The 14,749-nt window shown below is 33.8% G+C and overlaps 1 protein-coding gene across 1 annotated transcript in view; it reads right to left on the bottom strand.

Annotated features, from left to right (window-relative positions):
• The window catches only part of LOC6502351 (irregular chiasm C-roughest protein), a 53,899-nt gene extending 40,463 nt beyond the window's left edge, over positions 1-13,436 (bottom strand). The window contains exon 1 of the mRNA XM_001967513.3: positions 12,427-13,436. The gene's annotated coding sequence lies outside the window, so the exon portion shown is untranslated. The remainder of the gene's footprint in view (positions 1-12,426) is intronic.
• Positions 13,437-14,749: the final 1,313 nt, after the last annotated feature.

Below are 14,749 nucleotides of genomic sequence, written 5' to 3'. Positions count from 1 at the left end.
GCTTGAATTTTAGTTTTTGGAATAATTTTAAAGGCAACTTGTCCTATCGAAACAAACATAATATTTAAAAATAAAATAAATCCATTTAAAACTAAAATCGAAGCCGAAATTCATCACCTATTTGCTAAGCTTGGTGCTTTAAACTTTCTGTGAAGGTCGTCTTGTTGGTCTTTAATTTGAATAATCCACAAAATGCTACAAAAGCAACTCCCACACACACAACACACATGTCAGAAGTATCAAGTCGGCATATTTAACTTTTCCAGCTTGCTGCTGCCAGCTTTGAAGTTGAATCAACCGCAGACAAAGACGCCCACATATTCCACCATATATACTACACTCCGCACAAATATACAGTATATATAATAATATATATACACACGTTTAAATAATCTTTTGATTAGCCGAAGTTAAGCCGAAAGCAAAAACAACTGAGATAGAAACTGAATAGGAATAGGAAGAGCAACAGCCCAGAAACATAAAACAAGTTAACAAAAGGCTACAGATTTAAGGTTGTAATCATTTCCATTTCCACCATTTCTCCAGCAATTTCTGTCATTTCAAATCAAGATTTTTGCCAACAATTTTATTGTTAGAGTTAAAAGAGTGTCGCACTTTGCTAATAAAAAACAAATGGTTTTAATGAATTGGAAATTGAAAGGGAAATTTTATGATGTGGCAGGGATTTTAATGAATAAGTTATGCGAAATAAAGTGCTTAAATGTAAAAGGTATTTTTAATACATTTATTTTCAGTTTTAGGAGGTTTTTTCCATTAAATATTCTTACTAATTCCTTTAAAATAAAGTCCTTTTTTTCTTTTTTAAATGTCAGAAATCCTTAAAATTCCCCCAAAATCCTTGCTTTAAGAATCTGAAATAAATGTACAGAGTCTTGTAGTTTTTTTGTTTTATTTTTAAAGTCCTTTAAAAAAACGGGCAAACAAGAGGAAGAGAAAAGGAAACCTAAAACACTGGACAGGCAATTGTTGCGCCACAGCAGAAGGGACAAGGGGGGAGGGGAGAGGGAAAGGACGAAAAAAAAAAAATAAGAAGAAAAAAAAATGAAAAGAAATACGCACGCATTTTAAAATTTTAATGCGAATTGCTGCCAGCGGGCAGCAGTAAACAGCCAGGACGAGGCCAGGACAGCCAGGAACAGGACATCCAAAAGCAACAACAACAACAACAACAACTACTGCTAAAAAAGTGAAAAGCGGCCGTGGCAGCGCAGTAGCAGAGACGCAACAGAGCGAGAGCATAGAGGTAGGAAAAAGAAGAAGCAGAAGAAGTGAAAGGACGTCGTCCTGGGCGTCAATAATACGCACTTTGTAGCCAGAGCCGGAGCCGGCCCCCTCGGACCACCCGCTCGGCACACAGACCAAAAGAGACCCACTTTTTGTAGCCTACTTTTAGGACGGCAAGCAAAATGAAAGAAAGCCAGTAACAAGACACTGAGAGAAATATTTTGAGGGAGGCCTTATTATTATTAAATTAAATAATTTTTAAGGGAAGTTGTTTACATAGTTTATAATAAAGTAAAAAATAGTAAAACATCTTCTTTAAAAATAGTAAAAATTAAAAAGAAAAAATAAGTAATTATATATATAAAATAATTTATATAGCATTTTTTTTAGTTTTTAATATTTCTATTTTAAAGAGACTGGTCACTCTAAGAAAATCAAAAATAAGGCAAAAATAAACCTTGAGAAAATAAGTAAAATATAAATATTAAGATATTTTTGGACCAGATAATTATACATTGTTTTAAACTCTTAATATCCTATAGAATTATAAACTAAATACAATGAAAACCCCCCTTTTTTTCTTCCAGTGCAAAGCCGAAAAAAAATCAACATTTCGCGACATGGTACGCTGATAAAAATGACAATTGATGGGCGTACGTGGGCTCATTGGGGCATGGGCAATTGCTGAGTTATGTTTTATGACAAATGGGCTACCAGGGAGTCGGGGCGGTCGAGGGGGAGTGTAATGTGGGGTGTGGGGGGTGTGGTGGGGCATCCAACACGCCCACCAATTGCCGCAGTTGCAGAGATATATTGTTCCATGAAAAGATTTCGAGTTTTTTCAACCAAAAGTGAATAAACTTGAACTTTTAGAGGAACCTTAAATTAAATTCATTTATTTTTGATAAAAAAATAGAAGAATATTTATGAATATTAATTAGAAATAGTTACTTATTTTTATATTTTTTAAAAATTAGTTTAAAAGTCTGCCAAGTCTTAGAACTTCTTGATTTATTTTATTTTTAAGAAAAAACTAATTATTTCATTTAATTTTTGTAATTTTAAAAACCTTTATCTTAAATCTTATTGCTAATTTTTTGTTAACCTTTTTGGACCCATAACTTTCTTGTCCAATCAGCATTTATTTTTATTTTATTAAATTTTTTTCTTCTTCCAAAAATCCACTTCAGAAGAAAAAAAAACAAAAAAAACCTGACATTCCCGATATCCTCAAATTTTTTGATTTGCTTACGTTTTTATTTGTCAATTTTTGTTTTTTCCTTTGGGGATATTTTTTTTTGTATTGTATGTTATTTTTTATTATTTTCTCTTCTTTATATTTTTTTTTTGCATTTTTTATTCGACTTGTCATTCATATTCGAGTGTTTCTTTCTTTCTTTGTCACTTTTTTTTTTTTGTTGTCACTTTTGCTGTGGCAAGCGTTACGTGTCCTGCTTAACTAATCAGGATAACACTCTCACACACACAGTGACTAATGCACACAATGACACACTCATTGGAGAGCTGGAGACAAAAAAAAAGGAAGAAAAGCCCCGTGAAATGGAATAAAATGAAATGAATTTCACTGAATTTTCCGCTGGCTTTTCCTTTTTTTTTTCCCCCGATATATATATGTATATATTTTTTTTGTTGTGCGAGTGTGTGTTGTTGTTGTTATGCATCTGTGCCCGATTGTGCGGATTGTCAATCGCATTCAATTTAAATAAATTGAGTGTTTTATTGGGTTTTCAATTTGAAGCCCACCGCACATGACTCTTCTCTGCCACACCCTCTGGTCACATTAATCCAAAAAATATTTTAGTATTTTTTTGGGAAATAAGAAGAAAGAGTTCAAAAAAAAGAGTGTTATTAGAAGTTATTTCCCAACTAATTATATATATTATATTTCCCCCCCTTTTTAACCTCACTTTCCCTAATGAGCTTTACACTTTTATATCCCCTGAAATGTCAACTTGAGTTCTTATTTTAACTGCCCGATAAACAGATTTAAAATTACATTTTTTATACACTTTGTTGGCTGGACTGTCACGTTGCTTATTATTATTTTTATTTTATTTTTATTTTTTTTTTTTGACCAAGGGGCTATGCTTTTGTTGAATCCAAACAAGCGTGTGAAAAGTGCAGCTGTGTGTAGGGATATACAGAGTCACAGGACACACTGGACACTGGACACACAGGATGCACAGGACAATGTGTCCGTGTCCTAGGCAACACGGCAACACAATTGTCACAATTGTTAAATATTTATAATGATATAACAAATTTTTTATGGCCATCTGCTGGACACTCGTGTAAAATATTAAGCTTCCTATATACATATATATTTTTTTTATATTTTTTTTTCTTTAGTTAAATAAAATTAAGCACAAATGCAATTTTGATGGGAGAAGTGTGTCAACACTTTTTAATTTGCTTTGTTAGCTGTGTTCTGGGCAGTGCAGTTCGTTTTAATGAATTTCCGTGTATATTTATGTGTTAAACACATGTCAGTGCCTCAAAGCGATGAAAATAAAAATTAAATGAATAATTAAATGGCAAAAAAAAAAATAAGGATAATGAGGGGGAATATCTATACAGAATCCTTCTGTATTTGCATAAAAAAAATACCAAGAAACCCTCTATTTTTACATAATTTTTGTATTAAAGACAAAGCCAAAAAGAAAATATATATAAATATAAAGATAAAGGGGAAAAAAGGGTAGATGGAATATAAATGCGAAGAATTGATGCAGAATTCGAATAATTTTATGGCATATTTAAGTGTCTGCATAATTTGCTTTCGGCTTCACAGTTTGCAGAAAAAGAAAATGCCTCTTTATCCACTTCCATATGCCTGTCTCTCTTCCCCCACTCTCTGGTTGTCTCTGTCTCGTCCTCGCTTCCTAGTGATGAGCACGTGATGGGATTACAAAATGGCAATCGTATGTGAATCTCACAATCGTCCTTCCCCACAAAATCCACAAAAATACAAAAAAAATACAAGAAAGGAGGAACATTTCCATGAATATCTGAGCCATTTGGCTGAAAGTTCTCAGGTTCGCCTTATTGCATAACAATCAGCTTTTCTGTTCAATAAAGAAACGATTTCCAGGCAGTCAGATCAGTTAGGGATATATCTAGATATATATTTGATTTGGATTATGAAGGGATTTTTTGAGAGAATTAAAGTCTTATTACTTGGTTTTTTGAATTTTAGGTTTAAATTGTATTAAAAATTGCTTAAAATAAAGATTTAGGGTTTTTAATCAAGTTTGTATGTTTTTTTTATGAAAAATAGGGGCTCGGAAGGATTTTGTCTATATTTATTTGCTTATTTTTAACACATTCTAGTTCTATTATTTTAGTATTTTTTTTCTTACTATATTCTTACTTTATTCTAGTTCTAGTATTTTAATATTCTAGTTTTTTAGTATTTATTTTGAATATTTTTGATTTTTTTAGTCTTTTTTAGCCATAAATTATGTTTTTAAAACTAAAAAACTCTAAAATATATTTTTTTTAAATATTTTATTAAAAAATCTCTACAACTCCCCCCCTCTAAATTTTTTTTTGGAGCACGTCTAGTTTTTGCGGTTGGCTTTGACTAGAAAATGGTGCACGCCTCCTTTTAGGCCACCGCCCCCCGGCTCACCCACACATTCATATGCTTTTCTATGCCTCTGGCTTTGCCTGTGATGGTGTGTGTGTGTGTGGGTGTGCACATGACATGAAGCACAAAAGGTTCAACTGACTGTAAAACGCTTAAATTGATTTAAATGCAAAGTCGACCCGAGAGTCCAAGAGTCCGAGAGTCCGAGCGTCCGAAATGAATGAATGAGTGGAGTAAGTGATTGGATAGTCGGAGGTTCAACCCCCCTACCCCCTTTCTTTTTTTTTTTTTTTAGCAATTTTTTAAACCACCTTTTGCATAAAAACTATATATATATATTATTTCAACTATTTTGATGCCTGTCTGGGGCAGGACTGTTCCGTTTTTTCCGACTGGTTCTTGCGGTTAGTATTTTTTTCTATAATTTTTTTGCTTTTAAAATAAACTCAAAAGAAGCGGGAAGATTTTGGACAGTGTAGGCATGTGTGTGGGAAAGTTTGTTAAACTCTCCGGCTCGGCACGGCCCGGCCCGCAAAACATAAACAGAAATCCAAAAACACAGAAAAGTTGACTCAATGAGCTCGGAAATCTCTTTTTAATACTCGGCCATATAACTAAATTAACAAAGCATAAGAAGAAGTCTTGAATTTAAATTTAGGAGTTGGATTTAAGGAGGAATTTCATTTAGTTTTGGTATTAATTTTGGGGCAAGAGAGAGTTCTAGGTTCTAAAGGCAGTATTTTATGTTTTAGTCTTTTTTGAAGGCTGGACTTGGGCTTTTCAGGTTTTTTTTAGTAGATTTTATTTAATTTTTAAGATTTTTTTAATTAAGTTTTAAAGGTTTATTGTTTTTTTTTTATTTTTTGAAGGAATATTATTTTGTAGTAATATTAAAAATATACTGAAAGGATTAGAGCTAAAAAAAATACTTGAGCCACAAGAATTATAAAGTACTAGAACCAATAGAACTATTTAAAAAAATACTATAAGTATAAATACTGGATAAATACTAGAACTATCAGAAAAATACTAGAACTTATAGTGTCTTTAGAACTATGCATAAAAATAGAAGCACAAGAACTTAAGAAATACTAGAACCATTAGAACTATATAAATATTAGAGCTGTCAGAAAAATACTAGAAACACTGGAACTATAAAAATTTTAGAAGTATTGAATATTAGAAACACCAGAATTGTGAAATAATAGAACCAATATTACCAGAAAAGTACTCGAATCAATATGAATAAAACTATACTAGAACCATGAAATACTAAAACAAAAATACCACAACTAGAACTAAAGAAATACCATTATTTCACAGACTAGAACTAGAACTAAAAAATTACTAGCCTCTCTAGACTAAAAAAATACCTTTTTCTGATGTGGGTCTATCATAGCCTTTATCCCGAAGTCCCACTGTACTATTATCCTTCCTTCTTCTTGCGGTCATGACCACCAAACTAAAACAAAATGCGTTGCGCAATAAGACGGACATGGACGCGGACGTGGAAATGGACATGGACATGGACATGGGCATGGACATGGGCAGGATATGAAAGGCAGTCAATGGCGGCCTAGCCCAGGGGCGGGGGCTGTAGAAGGGGGCGGAAGGGGGCCGAATAAACGCTCGCAGGTTGTATACAAATTTTATATGCAAATGAAGGCAAACAACAGAAACAGACAGGCAGCAAGAAAAAAAATATATATATATTTTTGGTGTTTGCTTCTAATATCCAGAGGTAGAGGAAGGCGGAGGTCACAGGTGCGGGCCAAGGGGCAACAGGGACCAAAGCGGGGGTCAGGTGGAGTGTACAAGGGCAGAAGCCACTTCCTGGACGGTGTCACTCTGTTTAAGGATGCCCCTTCAGGGATAACGAAGGACGACTGCGACTACGATGACTTCTTTTTTCGCTCTCGTCCTTTTTTTATTTTTTTTCTTTTATTTTTATTTTTATATGTTTATATATATATATATATATATATAAATTTTTTTTATGCCGTGACTCCTTCTCGTGACTGAGCCTATGAATTGAATTATTAAGCAAGCTCTCTCGCTGCCAGGACGAGGGGGCGTGGCAGGTCATTCAAATGCAGAAAGCAGCCAGTGGCAGTGGCTGGGGGAGCTGCCAGCCAGCGACGCGATTTTCTGCTCAAATGGAGGCACAAACTTAACAAAAAAGATTCCAAAAATGAAAAACAAGGCAGGAAGGATACATTTTGGTGGCAAGACGAAGATTCTATGCCCTAAAATAGGGGTACAGTTGAAAAAAATACTAGGGAACAAGGAAATAAGGTTAAACAGACAAGAGAATATGTTTTTTTCTACGAAAGTTTCAACTTTTTGGAGGATTTAATTTAATTAATTAGCAAATTATATAACAAAAACTAGCTACAAGGGTATACAAATTATTTTTACCACAAAAAATATAAAAATAAATATATAAAATGAAAAAAAAGCCAACTCTGGTCACATTTGAATGAAAAAAGAGCAACATTTTATCGGGATCAGGGTAAAAAAATACAAAATAAAAAAGGCTCCTCCAGCAAATAAATGAAAATTAAGCAAAGTGAGAAGAACTCAACTCGATTGCAACTGAATGGAAGGACCAGTTTTTCATGAAAAGGGAGTATGCGATGGGGGGAGTGGGCTTTAAATTAAATAAATAAAGTGGAATTAAGTTTTGGAGGAAAATAAGTTAGTGGAGATAGAAAAAATACCAGATAATGGTGGGAGGATAATAAAAATACTATACAGACTATTTAGGAACTATTTAGAGAGTTTCTAAGCATATTACATTTTTTTTTTGATTTAAAGTTTAATGTTTTTTTATGTAAAAATAATATAAAAAAAATATCACGAAAAAAATATTCATAAAACTATAAAAAAAGCAACAACCTTTGAAAAACTGCCCCAAAAACTTTGAAATAGAGACTAATTTAATTGAACAGATTATAAATAGTATTTTTTATATAATAATTAAATAATAAAAATAACTTGATTGGAAAAAAGTGAAGAAAAAAGAAAAAATTATCTTTAAATGAAATAGAATTTTTTTTCATTTTTAATATTTTAATTTTTGGCCAAAGACTTGACCAAAAACTTGTTTAAAACTGGTTTCTGACTAAAAGTGGCCAAAAGGAAAAAAAGAACATAAAATAAAAATAATAATAAAAAAAATTACAAGCAAGAACAAAAGTTTTCTAATCTAAAAAAAAATAAAAAAAAAGTGCACAGAGCAGAAGGCAGAAGGGGTTGGGGTAGGGATGGGGGAGAGGAGAGGTGCTTTTTGGTCTAAAGCCGAGTGGAGTGTAGGCCAAGTGCAAAATAAAATTATGGCATTAAATTTTCATGTCAATTACAAACGGCGACAGCCAACAGCAACAAATGCAAGAAACACGGCGGAGGAAAAAAAAGCGAGGCAGTGGCTTTGTTGGGTGGATAGAGGAGTGAGTAGGGGAGGGGGGGAGGTAAAAGCCAAGAAGCTGGCCATAATAAATGACTGGCCCCCAACTCCAGGACCCAGGACCTGGCCGAGGAGGAGAAAGCAGGTGTCAAAAGCAAGTGGCGCATTTGCAATTACAACAAAAAGGCGGCAGGAGTTGGCAACAAAAAGGGCAAAAGAAAAAAAAATCAAATATATAGCATACTTTTTTGGGCACATATTTTTGTAATTTGTATTAAGGCCAGAAGGGGATTTAATTAAATAGTTAAGGGGTGAACTAATTAATTAGGAGTAAGAAATTAATTAATATAATATATTTAATTATTTGTTTTTAGTTTAAAAATATTAAAATTAAAAACTAGCCAAGTTAGCCTCCTCCTTTCATGTCCTTCAGAGGAATACCACACTTTTCTGCTAGATTTCTGTTTTATTTAAATTTATTCCATTTTATTTATACTCCAAGTCCTATATTCTTATATTTATATTTTTTTTATTTAACATTTTTTTTGACTCTACTCCTTGTGGAAAACGGAAAACAGAAGCTGAACAACAACAATAAAAAAAAAAAATGGAAAAAAGAGATCCAAAGTAGGTGAAAAAGTTTTATTTCGTTTTCTTGGTCGTTTTTGGCCTGGCCGGGAAGCAGTCTCTGGGCCACCTACTTTTTGGCCCAAAAAGCTTGAGCTTCCAAAACATTTTTTCGCATTGCCGTTTATTTTCCTTTTATTTTGTTGGCCAATTTCCGGTAATTCAGTTTTATGCACCAAACTTTTCTATTTTTTTGTTTTTTTTTTCCACACCACGCTTTCTGGCATCTTGCTTCGCTTTTTCGCCATTTTCGTATCGCATTTATAAATAAATATGTTTTTTTTTTTAGAAAAAGAATAAAGAGGAGGTAGAGTGGGTAGATGTGGGTGTATAGAGGGTGTGTGTGTGTGTGTGTGTTTCCATACCCAAGGTCATTGAGATGTGTAAACTTTTTCCCATTTGCAGTTGGGGCGAAAAGCAACAAATGATGATGAACATTTTTATGGGCGAGTACTGTGCGTTTCATGTCGTTAAATCACTGGCCAGATCACAGTTGAGAAGTCTCTGGCATATATAGTGGGTAGTACTTTGTTTTTGGGGGATTTATGGAGTTTATATTTAAGGGGTAATCTACAAAGTAATTCTTGAAACTCTTTCTAGAAACTCCAATCTTTATGAATAATATTTGTAGTATTTTTTATTATGTTTTTTTATTGGTATTAAATAACCCTCATGACCTGCGCTGTAACGCCTCTCCAACGCCTCTAAATAGACTTGGATAATTTTCACTTTCACAGCACATCTCGCACTGGAGCGCCCCCTATACCACTGCCTACCGCAACGCCCCCTACATTCTACCTCTTAATTTGATTAGAAAACTTTTTCGAGTTGAAATTCGAAAAATTTTATGACTTGAAGGCAAAAAAAAAAATGAAGAAAAATTAAAATAATGGAGAGAAATATTTTTTTTGTTGAGGTTTCTCGCCCACCCCCTTTTTGGTATTTTTCCTTCTTACTTTTCTCACTTTATTTTCTGGTTCTGTCTATTACCCGTTCTGGCTCTCGTCAGAGCCGCTTTGTTGTGGTATTCACTTGAAAAATTTGATTTATTTTTGACATTTTTTTTTTTGTTTTTGGGAAATTTGCTAAAAGTTAATGGAGTGGTGCTGGGGTAGATGGGGTAGATTGGTCGCTTTGGAAACTACAATTAAATTGGAAAAGAGACTCCAAATCTAAACCAAATAAAATCTGAATCTAAAAGAGCTGAAAACCCACAAGCTAGTTCCTCAGAATATTCTTCAAATTCTTGAGCTTCAGCTGGCTTGAGAAAAAAATCAAAAAAAAGCCACAAGAATTTTTAAAGCTAAGTTTTCACTTTTAATTGGCATTAGTATGGGGGGATTTTTTTCATGGGGATTTTATTTATAGGGAATTTAAAAGGGGAATTTGGTCAAAAAAGGCTTTAAAGAATAAAGATTTTAAAGAGTTTGCTTGAGAAGTTCTGGGGATTTTGGGAAGAAAAAGTAATAGTTGGCTTATGACTAAAGTCTTGGAGTTGAGAATAGGGAAATTAAAGGGGAATTTGGTCATAAAAGGCTTTAAAGAATAAAGTTTTAAAGAATCTGCTAAAGAAACTAGATAGAGTCTTGGAAGAAATAGTATTTTTTCTTATAGGATATATAGTTCTTGTAAAAAACTTATTATTTTCGATCCAAAACTATTTCCTTATCCCACTTGAAATTTTAAACAAAAATCCAACAAGAAACAATTAATCTTTATGATTTATTAATTGGCATGATTTTCACTTAACCCCCCGGCCTTAATTCCAAAAAATGCAATTACAAAGTTGAACAAATTCATAATTAATTGATGAAATAATTTGCGAAAAAGCCCCCGTAAACCTTAGGAGCCAACTTTTGGCATTAAATGAATAAAAATATATGTCGGATCGGACATCAAAGTGAAATTGTGTTTAGTTTGTGAAAGTTGAGGCCACCGAGGGCGGTTGGCGATTCCATTAGCCGAAGACCGGAAGCGGAATACGACCTCTGACCTCCTCTAAGGACCTCCTGCCCCTGCCCCTTAGACCATTTATGACGTGGGCGGTTCCTCTCGCTCTCTTCCTCTCCTCTAATTGACTTGCAACATTTTTTTTTTTTTTTTTTTTTTTTCGCCAAGAAACGAAAAGTTTCAAGTCATTTTGCATTGATTGATTGATTGATGGATGGATTGACGGATTGGTCAGGCTTGGATTTCATTTGCACTCAGGACTAAACTAAATGCAAGACAAAATAGGAGCCAGAGCTAGAAGTCTGTCGTAAAAAAAGCATAGCATACTTAGCTGCATGAAATATGAAAACGTAAAAAGTCCTCAAGCTAGTAGCTTAGTCCCCCAACCCCCCACTCTCAATCCACCACTGGTTTTTGGCTCTTAACCCCTTGCATGTCGGCTTAGTTTGCTCTTTGAATGCAAAACAAACATTTCTCGGGGCCTTTTTTTAAGTTTAATGGATCACAAAAGTTGCAGAGACCAGCTAGCAGTCAGCCAGGAGCAGTAGAAGTAGCAGAGCTAACCACCAGTGGCGTGTTTGAGGTGGAAACTTGAATAAAAATTATGTTTTCTTTTTCAGTTTTCGAAATATAAAGATAACAGAGGTTTTTAAAGAAATAATAAACAGAGTTTGGTGTTTGGAGAGTTTTTTGTGGCTTGAAAAGCTATTAAGGCTTTTAAATGCTTTCAAACCTATACAACACTCTTTAAAAGTGTTGAAAGTCAGAGTTTAATATCAGTTTTTAAAGTAATTATTGGGAATAGCAAAGGTTGCTTGAAGAAATGAAGGCTAAAAATTCATACTATTTATTTTTAGCTTTATTACAGTTGTACTTTTACAACACTTCATAATAGTATTAATCACTTATTATCAAACTGATCACTTTTACAACACTTTTTTAGTGTTAAAAGTTATCTAAAATTAAAATCTCTATCTTTTTTTCATTCCAAAGAAACTTTATCAAAGCTTGTTTAGAATTTCAATAAAGATTGAGCCATGACTTGTTTAAAAAATCTTAAGTAAACAAAACAACCGAAATTAGTCACTCCAAACTCCAAAAACTAATCACTTTCCAACACTAATTACCTCCAAAAAGCAGCCAGGATTTAATTCCATATCTTTTTTATGGCCTCTTGTGGTCACTTTATTATCGATAACTTAAATGTCAAAAAGAAAAGGACTGCAGTCTAAGGTTTTTATGAAAAAGTGTAAACTAAATTACTTAATAACTAAAGTGAGAGTGGTTTCTGATAAAAAAAAAACTATAGATTTTATGGAGGAAGGAGTGACGGATCCTTGGCGAGAACTACAAGTGAGGTATTTTCAGTTTTTTTAACAAAAATGTAGAGCCAGGCACTTAATGATTTCCTTCAACAGAAGGCAGCACTTAAAATGGCCAAAGAAATTAGCAAGTTTTATTGTTTTTTAAGGAAAAAGAAGGTACTGTAAGGTAAAGTAAGTAAGGAGGTAAGTAAGGAGGTAAGTAAGAAGCTTTCAGCTCCAAGCTCCCCCCGAAAAAAAGGCGACAAAAATATGTTACAACTTACCATAAAGAAATATGTCTTCCGGAAAATGTTTTAAGAAAATTCTTTAAATATTTTTTTTTTTATTGTTGGTTTTTTTTCTTGCAAGTCCTGTGTGTGGTTGTGTGTGTGTGTGAGTGTTAATGTGTGTGTTTGGCCTTGGAGGCAATGCTTTTCCTATTTTTTTTTTTTTGAAGGAAAAAAAACGGGTTTACGGCAACTGCTTTTGTTGTTGTTGGTAGTTGTTGTTGTTGTTGTTATGTGTTGCAGGTGCAACTTCTTGCGGTATCGGATGCTGAATGAATGAGATTCTCATATATATATATATATAGATATATATATCTTGATTTCTTTTTTCCTTTGGACCGGTTGCACAGGAAGTGGCTCGCACAGTAACACGTTCGAAGAGGCACACAAACAAAAATAAATTAAATTGATTTAAATTCTTAATTGATTTTTTTTTTGTAAGGCAAGGTTCACTGCATTTTATTTTTTATATTTCATTATGTATTTTATTTTTTTTAGGAACCAAAAAAACACAAAGCACTTTTAAAAAAAATTACAAGTTTTCCAAGAGGATTTTTGGGTTTATTTTTTTTCTTCTTGGCTTGAAGTTTTGTCAAGAAATTTTGGAAAGTTTTGAAGGAAATTTTTAAAGGAAATTTTAGATGCAATTTTCCAGGAAATTTATGTAGAATTTTTATACAATTTTTTGCTTAGAATTTTCGTAGAATTTCTTGTTGAATTTTTGTTAATTTCTTTCTTAATTTTTAAATATTATTTGTGGCTTGTATATATTTTTTTTATTTTATATTTTTTGTTGTTGTTTAGTTGTCGTATTTTTGTTGTTGTTGTTGTTGTGGGAAAGAGACAGCTGAGACGTGGGAGCGAGCTAGGTAGCGGCACGCTGCAAGAATTACACGACTGTCTGCTGACACGGCGGAAAACGTACTAAAAACTTGTTATAGGAAAACTGCTGATGGTCTCGTACCTCTGCTGCTGCTGCTTCTGCTGCTGCTGCCTCTGGTGCTGCTGCCACTTCGGCTTCTGCCTCGGCTGCTGCCTCAGTCGACGTCACTGTTAACAGAGGCACGCGCATTATATGCAAAAAAAAAAAAAAACAGAAAAAAAAAAATAAAAATAAAACTGAAAAAGTATCCCCAGAAAAGGGGGACGACACAACAGCCGAGGCCACGAACCAAAAACTGTTCCCAAAACTGTTGTTCGCGTTCGCGTGCCTCCTCTGCTAAAAATAATATCCATCTTCGGGATATCCATGCGCCCCCCAGTTGGTCTAAAATTATCAGCCGAACTTCCCAAATACCCGAGAACCGACGATGAAGTCGGCTTTTCCCCCAAAAACCAGGTCGTATCTCCCGTTCGGGTCTCATGTTAAGGACATAACAGAACTCTGCTAACAGTAGCAGAGTGGGAGTAGAATGGGCGAAGGGTCTGGAAGTGGAGGGCCTTTGGGGCTTAAGTGATATTATAGCCCCGTTCCCGGCATAAATTAGCCATCGGGTTCGACGCATTAAAATCTTGATTGGTGGCCGGCAGATGCAAGAAATCGAAGAACGAAGAACGAGACATATATCCACTGGATATATCCCAGGAATCCCGACAAAACAGGGAACAGAAAACAGAAAAACAGAAGAACGGCGGAAGTGCCACACAAAAGTGACAGGAGAGGCGGCATGTGCCCCACATCGGAATAAAAATATATATAATATATATATATATATATAGAGAGACATGTATGTGTCAGTTCGATCGGGGGAGGGGGGCAGGGAAAAAGTGTTATATGGGAAAGCGAACTCTTGACATTGATAAGACAAACTGGCATAAAGAATACCCCTTCCAGAGGCGGAGGTAATGCCACTGGGCCATGCCACTGGCCCACAGCAGAGTCATTTCCATTTCCACCCACAGTGGGTAGCAAAAAAATGGGGAAAATAACATTTAAATTAAATTAATTAAGAGAGAAGCTTGGAGTTTCTTAGTTTCGGATAATATTTTAAAATAAATAAAACCAATAAACAAACAATAAATTCTATATAAGAAAGTATTAAAATATAAAAAGAATAAATAATTAAAATAATTACCAAAATAGAATAAAATAAGTTTAAAAGAAACAAGTTATATGACTAGTATTATTATTTTAGTATTTTTTTATTATAGTATTTTTCGTAGATATTTTTTATTATAGTATTTTTCGTAGATATTTTTTAAAAATAGTTTTTAGCCAAAAATAATAATTATTTTTTAAATAAATAAGAAAAAAAATATCAAACTCCTAGCACTCACTGTTCCCCAGACTCATTCTCCGTTTAGTCATGCGATCTTGAAG

This window comes from Drosophila ananassae, chromosome XR, assembly GCF_017639315.1.
Source record: "Drosophila ananassae strain 14024-0371.13 chromosome XR, ASM1763931v2, whole genome shotgun sequence".
Classification (NCBI taxonomy): Eukaryota; Metazoa; Arthropoda; class Insecta; order Diptera; family Drosophilidae; genus Drosophila; species Drosophila ananassae.
The sequence above is the reverse complement of the archived record's forward strand: the minus strand, read 5'-3'. Positions and strand labels throughout refer to the sequence as shown.